Below are 10159 nucleotides of genomic sequence, written 5' to 3'. Positions count from 1 at the left end.
AATAAATGTAGTAAGTAATAAAGGGTCATGACAGAAGTTTCAAGACTGAAGAGAATGTTCTAAATCTTGACCTGGGTGATGGTTTCATTGTTTTCCATAAACAATCAAATGACACACTTCAGGGTCACCTCTGTTCCTCAGTCAGTTGAGTGTCCAACTCTTGATTTCGGCTCAGGTCATGATCTCATGGTTTGTAGGACTGAGCCCTGCATTAAGCTCTTCACTCTCAGCATGAAGCCTGCTTGGGATTCTCTCTTTCTCTCATCTCTCGCTCTGCCCCTCCCCTTCTTGCTCACTCTCTCTCTGTCTGTTTCTGTCTCTGTCTCTCTCTCTTTCTCTCTCTCTCTCTCTCACACACACACACAAAATAAACTTAAAAAATGTTTTAAGACTCCTCAGATCTCTGCATTTTACTGCATGTCAAATATGCCTACAAAACCTACACGGTCAGAGCACGCCGCTCTCTCCCTCACAAGCTCTCAGTGGCTCTCCACATCACTTAGAGGAAAACTCAGACCTTTCAGTGCCCCTCACATCCCTGCACAACCCCCTATCCAGGCTGCCCATCCTGACACCACCTTCAACCCTTCCTCTTTCACCCCATCTTCAACTACACTGGCCTCCTTGATGTTGCTGGAAGATCCCAGTGACTCTCCAACATCAGAGCCTCTGCACCGGTCTTCTGTCTCCCTCAATACTGCAGGCTTCACCTTCACCTCTCTCCAGTCTTTGCTCAATAAGTCCTAGCCTCTTAACCCGCCATGATTTTTTCTTTTTCTACAGCATCACCTTTAAGACACTATATAATTCACTTTTTTTCTTTTATTTTAAGCCTAGAGCACCTGGTAGTCCCAGGCAGTCTCCTATCCAAGTACTAACCAGGCCTGTTAGCTTCTGAGATCAGTTATGTCATTTACTTATTCCACCTATCATCTGTCTTCTACTGTGCCAACACACTAGAACGGAAACAGAAAGGAGGTGGGAATCTTTTTGTCTTACTGATATGTTCTGACTACTTAGAACAGCACCTGACACACAGTGGATGCTCAAGAAATGAGCAATAAATAAAGGTTCTGAAAACAATTTAAGTAAAGCAAAGTATATATAATACTTCTGTGAATATGGCAGAGCAAAAATTGCAGGTCTTTACTCCTTGTTCCCTGACCCTTCCCATCTTGACCTCATTCTTATAAAGCCCACACCCTGAGAATCTACTTTCTCTGACAAAAAAAAAAAAAATACTAATTCAATGAGCAGCAAGTGCAGCACCTTTGCTAGCTGGTATTCTCTAGGACTTAGGGCATCTCCAAAATGGGGGATGGGGGGGTCACATATATGTTAACACCAGAGCGGCCTCCACTATAGCCAGTCTTTGACTGGAAGAGCTCATCTCCATTAACTACTACTACTAGATCATTCATTTTTGGCACCTTTTAAAAAGTAGTCAAGAATATAAGGTATGCTTACCAACATGTGGGATTCATTACTACTTCTTCAATTTTGTCACAACATGACAACCAACCATCTCAGTCCCCGTTGTGCTGTACCATTAAGTGCCCTGAACCTTTCCCTGTGTGATGGAAAAGAAGGAGCACTCTTTATCCTAGCCCAAGGAAATTGTTATTTCTGGGTCTGGAGCACATGTTACTGAAGATGGGCCCAAGAGAAGCTAATGAGCTCAATGGCAAAGAAGAATTAGCAGAGCTGACCAGTCAGGGTTCTGTTTACATTCTGACTGTCAACTCTAATCACGGTTCGAACTCCTGTCTGTGTTTACTGTTGGCATTAGTGCCTGTCGGTTCTGCACTTCTCAAATGGGACCTGCTCAGCCAATATTTTCACATGACAGTGGCAAGAGTTAATCGTGATGGCCACTCTTTGTGAATCTGTCCAGGTCACAGGGATCTTCTTCTTCTGGAGATTTCTCTCCCCACCCAGCTGCTCTTGGCTATTGTTTGCCCTTTTGGCTGTGGCCACCTAAATCAAAGTAGGCATCTGACCCAAGCTCCTTGTTTGTTTTGGGTTTTTTGTTTTGTTTTGCTTATGGTTATAGTTTATTACAGTGAAAATATAAAGATTAAAATCATCCAAGGACAGAGACCGAGAGGACAGAATCCAGGAAAATTTTATGTAGGGGGCTTCCTGCTGTCTTCTCCCAGTGGAACTGTGGACGTCACTGATTTCCCCAACAACAGTGTGTGATAAAACAAATGTAGTGTTGCTAACCAGGTCAGTCACCTGAGCCTTAATGTCTAGAGTCTCCATTATGTAGACATGGTTGACTTTCTTCGTGGCTGACTTTAGTCTCTACCTCCTCTAGAGATCAAGCTGACAGCCTGTGACCCAAAGCACCTATGATGGGGCTTTTTGAGGAACCGTCTGAGACTCATGCATATGCAGCCTGAAATTGTACAGGATGTTATGCCCCATGGGACAACCCTTGACAAATGGGCAATAAGCCAAGCTCCCTGTGTGTGAGCTAGGATTCTGGGGCAGTCAATGAGTCTTTGGATGTGGTTGCAGCTGAGGAGATACAGACCCAAGCCCCTGAAGGCAGAGCAAGCAGTCCGCAGAGCAGAGAACAAAACAGATGCACGAAGAAGCAGAAACCAGGGGAGACAAAGGACTTCCTATGTTCTTGCTCATTTTCCACTTCTTGGTTTCAGTCTCCAGAGGTCCCTGACACCATGAGCCATCTACCTGTCTTTCTTACCATGACTGATTTTTACATAAGCCAGCTCAAGCTGATTATTGCCACAAATAAAGTTTGAACTAAGATTTTAAAGGGTAAAATTATAGCTAAGCAAACAAGGCTACTCTGACCCAAATCATCAAAAAAAGACCCTAATCAATTTATTTACTAATTATTTTCCCCTGGTTTTTATAAAAGTCCTCAAAACAGAAATTCCTCATAAGGAATGCTGAGGAATAGCTTAATATCTGTCCCTCCAGCTTCCCCACTGACCATTCACCATGCCCTCTCTGCTTCTTCCCACTCATCAAGTTATTTCCCAGATTGGGAATTCTAACCAGGTCTTCAACGCCTTCACAATAATTTGCTACCATATTGGATGAGACAGATACAGAACACTTCCAACACTACAGACGTTTTTACTGAACAATGCTTGTCTAAAGTGTCCTTCTTGGATGTAGAGAAAAGGTACCTCTCACACTGTTGGTGGGAACACAGACTGGTGCAGCCACTCTGGGAAAAACAGTATGGAGATTCTTCAAAAAACTAAAATAGAGCTACCCTATGACCCAACAATTGCACTACTAGGTATTTATCCAAAGGATACAAAAATGCTGGTCCAAAGGGACACATGCACCCCAATGTTAATAATAGCACCAACAACAATAGCCAAATTATGGGAAGAGCCCAAATGTCCATTGACTGATGAATGGATAAAGAAGAAGTGGTATATATATATACAATGGAATATTACTTAGTGGTCAAAAAGACAAATCTTGCCATTTGCAACAACATGGATGGAATTAAAGTGTATTATGCTAAGTGAAATAAGTCAGAGAAAGACAAATATATTATTTCATTCATGTGGAATATAAGAAACAAAATGGATGAACATAGGGGAAGGGAAGAAAAAATAAATAACAGAGTGAGAGGAAAACCATAAGAGACTCTCATATAGAGAACAAATTGACGGTGGCTAGCAGGGAGGTGGGGGGATGGACTAGATGGGGGATGGGCACTAAGGAGGCACTTGCTGGGATGAGCACTGGGTGTTACATGTAAGTGATGAATTGCAGGGTTCTACTCTAGAAACCAATACTACAATGTATGTTAACTAACTTGAATTTAAATTTAAAAATAATTTTAAAAGTTAAAAATAAAAATAAAGTGTCCTTCTTTCTTCCATCTCTACTTGTCCATGCCTGCTCACCTTTCAGGCCATAATCTTAAATGCCACAACTTCCCATGTGAAAGCCATATTGCCAATGAAGTGAAATTCAAGTCTTTCATTTATTCATCTTTTAGTTGCTACAGACTGAATGTTTGTGTCCCTCCAATATTCATATGGCAAAATCCTAATCCCCAATATGATGGCATCAGGAGGTGGGGTCTTTGGGAGGTGATCAGGTCATGAGGATGGAGCCTTCAGGAATGGGATTAGTGTCTTTATAAAGAGGTTTAAGAAAGCTCCCTGCCCCTCCTAGCCCATGAAGACACAGTGAGAAGACAGCCAGCTGCTGGGCAGGAAGAGGGCGCACCAGACACAGAATCTGCCAGCACTCTGATCTTGGACTTCCCAGACTCAAGAACTCTGAGAAATAAATGTTTGTTGTTTAAGCCCCCCAGGCTATGGCATTCAGTTATAGCATCCTTGACAGATTAAAACAGCAGTTAAGTGGGGAGCCTGGGTGGCCCAGTCAGTTAAGAGTCCAACTTCAGCCCAGGTTATGATCTCACAGTTCATGAGTTCAAGCCCTGCATTGGGTTCTGCACCAACAGGTCAAAGCCTGGAGCCTGCTTCGGATTCTATATCTCCTCTCTGCCCTTCCCCTGTGCGCTCTCTCCCTCACTCAAAAATAAATGAATAAACATTAAAAAAAAAAAAAAAAGACAGTAGTTAAGCATCCAGGCTCTGGATCCTGGCTGGAAATCTCTCTACTGTTACTAATTATGTGACATTGAACAATTCACTTAGCCAGTTTCTTAATCTTAAAAGAGAGATAAAACCAGTACTTGCCAGTCTGCATTACTGTAACCATTAAACAAGTTATGAATGTATACACTAATGTACAGTATTAACATACGCAAAGCTTTCCACCAAAGCCTGACACAAAGCAAGCTCTCATTTAGTGCTGGCAGCAACAGCCATGCCACACTGGTACCATTGCTTCAGTCATCTCCCTTCCACAATCCTGGATTCATGAGTGCAGTTTATTGTTGCATCTTCTATGGTGCCACCAAGATATGCATATCTATTGTTGTAACAAATGACTTCAGAAACAATTTTGTAAACTCACATCCAGATGATGAGTTAGAACCGTAACAAAAGAATGAATGTACAGAAACAATCAAGATCAATCAAGATAAATATCAAGAATATGAGCACCTGGGTGGCTCCGCTGGTTAAGCATCTGACTTAGGCTCAAGTCATGATCTCACAGTTCAAAGGCTTGAGCCCTGCATCGGGCTCTGTGTTGACAACTCAGAACCTGGAGCCTGCTTCTGATTCTATGTCTCCCTCTCTCTCTGCCCCTCCCCACTCACTCACTCTTTCTCTCTCTGTCTCTCTCTCAAAAATAAAATAAACGTTAAAAAAAGATAAATACCAAGAATCTAAGGATCATCAAAGCTAAGATCTAATTAGACAGTGGGTTTTTTAAACAAGTTTCTTTGAAAAGGGTTTTTGCTCCTAGCACCGAACATACATGGAAATGTTATGGCCAATACCCATGACGATAATCGCCAACCACTTGTACGACTTTGTGCCCGACACTCACGGGCCAACACTGACTTCTGCTGGGAGTTGCCCCCAGGATCGGGAGGGAGATGAGCTGAGAGAGGCCACGGGGTAGACTGGCTCAGACCAGCAGCAGGGCCCACTCTCCACTCCTCTCAACTGCTTCCCAACACGGGCTCAAACCACCTGGACTGGCAGTAGCAACAGGTCTTAACACCCAAGACTCGACGTGTCTCACTGCTCAGTCTTTGAAAGCATTAGCTTCAAAAGAGGCCTGAACCCCTTCAGAATGCAGTCCTCAGCAAAAGGCACTGAGGAGGAGGGGGCAGGCAGGGAGGTGAAAGGGAGGTACCATTAGGGTCCAGGCTCCCTTGCAGGCTTGTGCACCCTTTCAATATAAGCTTGCTTGATAATAAATCAATAAGTAAATAAAATAAGACACTTGAATTACACAGAAAGCCTTTTAGTCTGTTCTGCCACCAGGGAGGCCTGAGGTGTGACCCCAAGGACATCCCAAATTGTCACTAAGATCTAGAGGTCATGAGTAGGAGTTCTGGCAATATAAAGAGCCTGGAGATCCACTAAATTCATCAACTTGCCAGTCTGTTCACGGAACTGTTCTAAGTCCTGGAGGTTATAGCAGTTAATAAATCAAAGTATCTAGTAGCTAATAAACCAAAGCATCTAGTGGTTAATAAACCACAGAGCTCTTCTTTCCTTCCTTCCATCCTTCCTTCCTTCCTTCCTTCCTTCCTTCCTTCCTTCCTTCCTTCCTTCCTTCTTCCCTTCCTTCTTTCTCCCATCCTTCCTTCCTTCCTTCCTTCCTTCCTTCCTTCCTTCCTTCCTTCCTTCCTTCTTCCCTTCCTTCTTTCTCCCATCCTTCCTTCCTTCCATCCTTCCTTCCTTCCTTTCCAGAATATCTGTTGAGCACCTACTATATGCCAGGTATCATTGTAGGTGCTAGGAATATATCTATGAACAAAATAATCCATCGTGAACCTTGTGTCCTAATGGAAGAGTCAGACTGTAAAAAAATAAATTACATAATACTAGAAAATAAATAAATAATATGATCTTAGAAAGTGATATATGCTGCTAAAAAACCAGGGCAGAGTAAGGAACAATTTGAATGGCTGTAGTGGTAAGTGGCAGTCACTGTGATTTAAATGAGGCACTCAGGACAGGCTTCATTAAGGGACTATGCAAAGGCCCTGAGGTGCATACCGGTTTGAAATAGTGTGGCAGTGGTTCTCAAAATGTGGTCTGAATTTTTTTTTCCAACGAAAGTGGCCTGCCTCAGGATTTTGATGTGGCTGCTCCCTCCATGTGGTGCTGGGGTGTTGAGCCTGCCACGTAGAGACTTTCTCTTATATTTTCTTTCTTACCTAATTTCCTTGTCAAAATAGCCTCTCCACGGGAAATCACCCACTACTTGCAAAGCAATGCTGAGGCAGAAGGAAACCATGTTCTTCCAAGGTTCAGCACCAGTGCAGCATGAGCTAGAACACGACTCCTGGCCCTTTCTCAGCGTTTTCAGGACAGAAAAGAAAAAGATAGATTTTGAGGCACCTAAGTGGCTCAATCAGTTAAGCAGCCGATTTCAGCTCAGGTCATGATCTCACAGTTCATGGGTTCAAGCCTCATGTCAGGCTCTGTGCTGACAGCTCAGAGCCTGGAGCCTGCTTCAGATTCTGTGTCTCCCTCTCTCTCTGCCTCTCCCTGCTCGTGCTCTCTCTCTCTCTCTCTCTCAAAAATAAAAGTTAAGAAAATAATTTTTTAAAGGAAAAACGTATGTATTTGTTGAAATGATGAAGATCACACTTTGTTAACAAACAACCCTCACATCTCATTAGCTTTTCTTCCTCCCATCAAGTCCTTTGTGGATTCAGATGACCAGGACGGATGGCCTCCTGTGGCGGCTCAGACACTCATCCTGCCCAATCTTATGGAAGGTGCATCTCACAGGGTGCTTCCAGCGTGGCCACAGCTGTGGACACGAACTCAGGAAGGTCTCAGGCTGGTGATTAAATGCTTTAGCCTGGAGGTGAGGCATCTCTCGTGGGCTTACAGCCCAGCAGCAGACTGGTCCACGGGTCCAAATTGAGACATGGGTGACATCAGTATGGACCTGAGGCCCATTCAGAAGTGACTTTCCCAGAGTGACATGGCTAAGCAGGGACAGACAGGATGGACACTAGGTCTGCCCACCTCCCAAACCCCACCACATCCCACCCGGCTACAAAGGGTTCCTTAGCAAACAGAACTCCCCTCAGCCCCCACTAGCTGTTGAGTAAACTGAGAATTGGAAGCTCTTCCAAGGGCACCACCCACAGTCTGTTCAGAGGAAGCACAAAGGATCTTCCTAATTAATCTAATTAATCTCATTTATTTGGTATGTCAAGTTACATGGGAAGAACTGTCAAACAAATAATGATAAACCTGAAGTTTTTATATATGGGTAGATGCTATAACTGTTCCAAAAATTATATGAAATTCCTAAAGTTTTAATATGTTCTGGTATAAAGTCATTACTTGACATTCTAATTATTAAAATTTTGTGTGTCACTAAATAATAGAATTTGCTTACCAACTGTATTATAATAAACTCTCATCAGGTCTTTACAACACAAAACAGAAAAGCATGATCACACAGTGTCAAAGGCGGGGGGGATTCTCCCAGACTGAAGACCAAGGTCTTGATCTTTTATATTCAAAGCAGAGACATCATGTGTGATGCTCTGCAAATGCCTCTTGTCTACAGCATCCTCTGTTATTGCCAACAACGTCCACAATTCCTGGAGCCAGGACTCCTGGGAAACAGCAATTGCATTGTTCCCTGATCTTTAGTCAAAACAAATATCTGGCCTGTGTCTCTGGCTGGATAGCTACAAATGGCACCATTGTTGCTCTGGTGTTTCCACAGTTGGGCAAAGCCATGGATGGGCTGTAATCTGTGTTTGGAGGGACCCAGTTTCTGCCCACTTAGATTATCTAAAATATGACTTTGTGAGTCCTCAGTCCTAAGAATCTTTGTGAAAGACAAAGGCTTCCTTTGTAGACAAGATCCCAGCAGAAACAAGTGTCTTGCATAGACAATCATAGCACTCAACAAGAGGACATGGAAGGGGATTTCATTTTACACCCTTGCTCTAAAGTAAAGTAAAATAAAAGTAAAGTAGAAGCCAGAAGCCCAAGGGCTATATGCTTCTCAGGAATCACCCAACTTCACGTCTTACTGTGTAGGAAGCTCCCTTTCACTTGAGTGCCAGCGGGTCCAGCTACATTCTCTGCCTTACATCAGGCTTCTTTGAGACTGGCTATCGTGATAGGGTGGCACAGAGGAAGAGCACTGTCTTTTGCAAAACAGAGTCCTAAGCTCAAGGCCAAGTGTCCCATTCTAGCTACGTGACCAGAAGAGTGTCTCAGTTTACTCATATATTAAACAAGGATGAAAATATTGCTCATGCAAAGTTGAGTGCAATGCAACGACACATGCAAAAATACCTGCCATGGTCTCCGGCCTAAAAGGACCGTTCAGTAGGTTGTACCTGTCTTCTTAGGTATGGTGAACACCACTGACCTTTGGAAAGAAGGTTCGAGGTGGATGAAATGACATCAAAAGGTGGCCAGCCAGTTGGTGGCCCACAGTGGGTATGTCCTTTGAGAATGCATCTGGACCAAGGTCTGGACCTGAGTCTTTGAGGCTTAGAAACTGGTTAGCATACCCAGAGAACCAATCTCTTACTGATGGAGGATACAAGAATTCTATCCCTTCCCTGGGATCCCTTCCTAAATATCAAGGGTTAGGCATCAAAATCATGACATAAAAAGAAAATTGAAAGCAAAAATACAGAAAGGCTGAATCTTCGTCATTGAGACTACTGTTCTCTGAGGATGAAATTTTTATTTAAATTTTGTGTTTTGATTTTCATGATAGTCATTTTAAAATGTTATTTTTTAACATTTTTATTTATTATTGAGAGACAGAGACAGAACATGAGCATGAGAGGGGCAGAGAGAGAGGGAAACACAGAATCCAAAGGAAACTCCAGGCTCTGAGCCGTCAGCACAGAGCCCAATGTGGGGCTCGAACCTACAAACTGCGAGACCATGACCTGAGCCAAAGTTGGACGTCCAACCAACTGAGCCACCCAGGCATCCCCATGATAATCATTTTAAAAGCATATAAATATATTCTAAATCTATCATATGTGACTATCAAATTATCCTTTAACTTTTTATTTAAATTCCATCTAGTTAACATACAGTGTAATATTAATTCCAGATGTACAATATTCAACACTTCCCTGTGTCACCTTGTGCTCATCATGGCAAGACTACTAAAATGTTAAATTCAAATTGATAAGAAATTATTTTTATAATTTTTAAATGTTTATTTTTGAGAGAGAGAAAGAGAGACCAAAAGATAGAGCACAGGCAGTGGAGGGACAGAGAGAGAGGGAGACAAAATCTGAAGCAGGCTCCAGGCTCCAAGCTGTCAGCACAGAGCCTGACATGGGGCTCAGACTCATGAACCACGAGATCATGACCTGAGCTGAAGTCAGACATTTAACTTACTGAGCCACCCAGGTGCCCCAAGAATTTTTTAAAATTTTTTAATTAAAGAAAACTTTTTTAAATTAATTAATTTATTAATTAATAAACAGTGTGAGACAGTATGAAGAGGGGAAGGGCAGAGTGAGAGGGAGAGAGAGAATCCCAAGCTGGCT

The sequence above is a fragment of the Suricata suricatta genome, chromosome 1, assembly GCF_006229205.1.
Source record: "Suricata suricatta isolate VVHF042 chromosome 1, meerkat_22Aug2017_6uvM2_HiC, whole genome shotgun sequence".
In the NCBI taxonomy this organism is placed as follows: domain Eukaryota; kingdom Metazoa; phylum Chordata; class Mammalia; order Carnivora; family Herpestidae; genus Suricata; species Suricata suricatta.
This window is presented reverse-complemented; position numbering follows the sequence as displayed.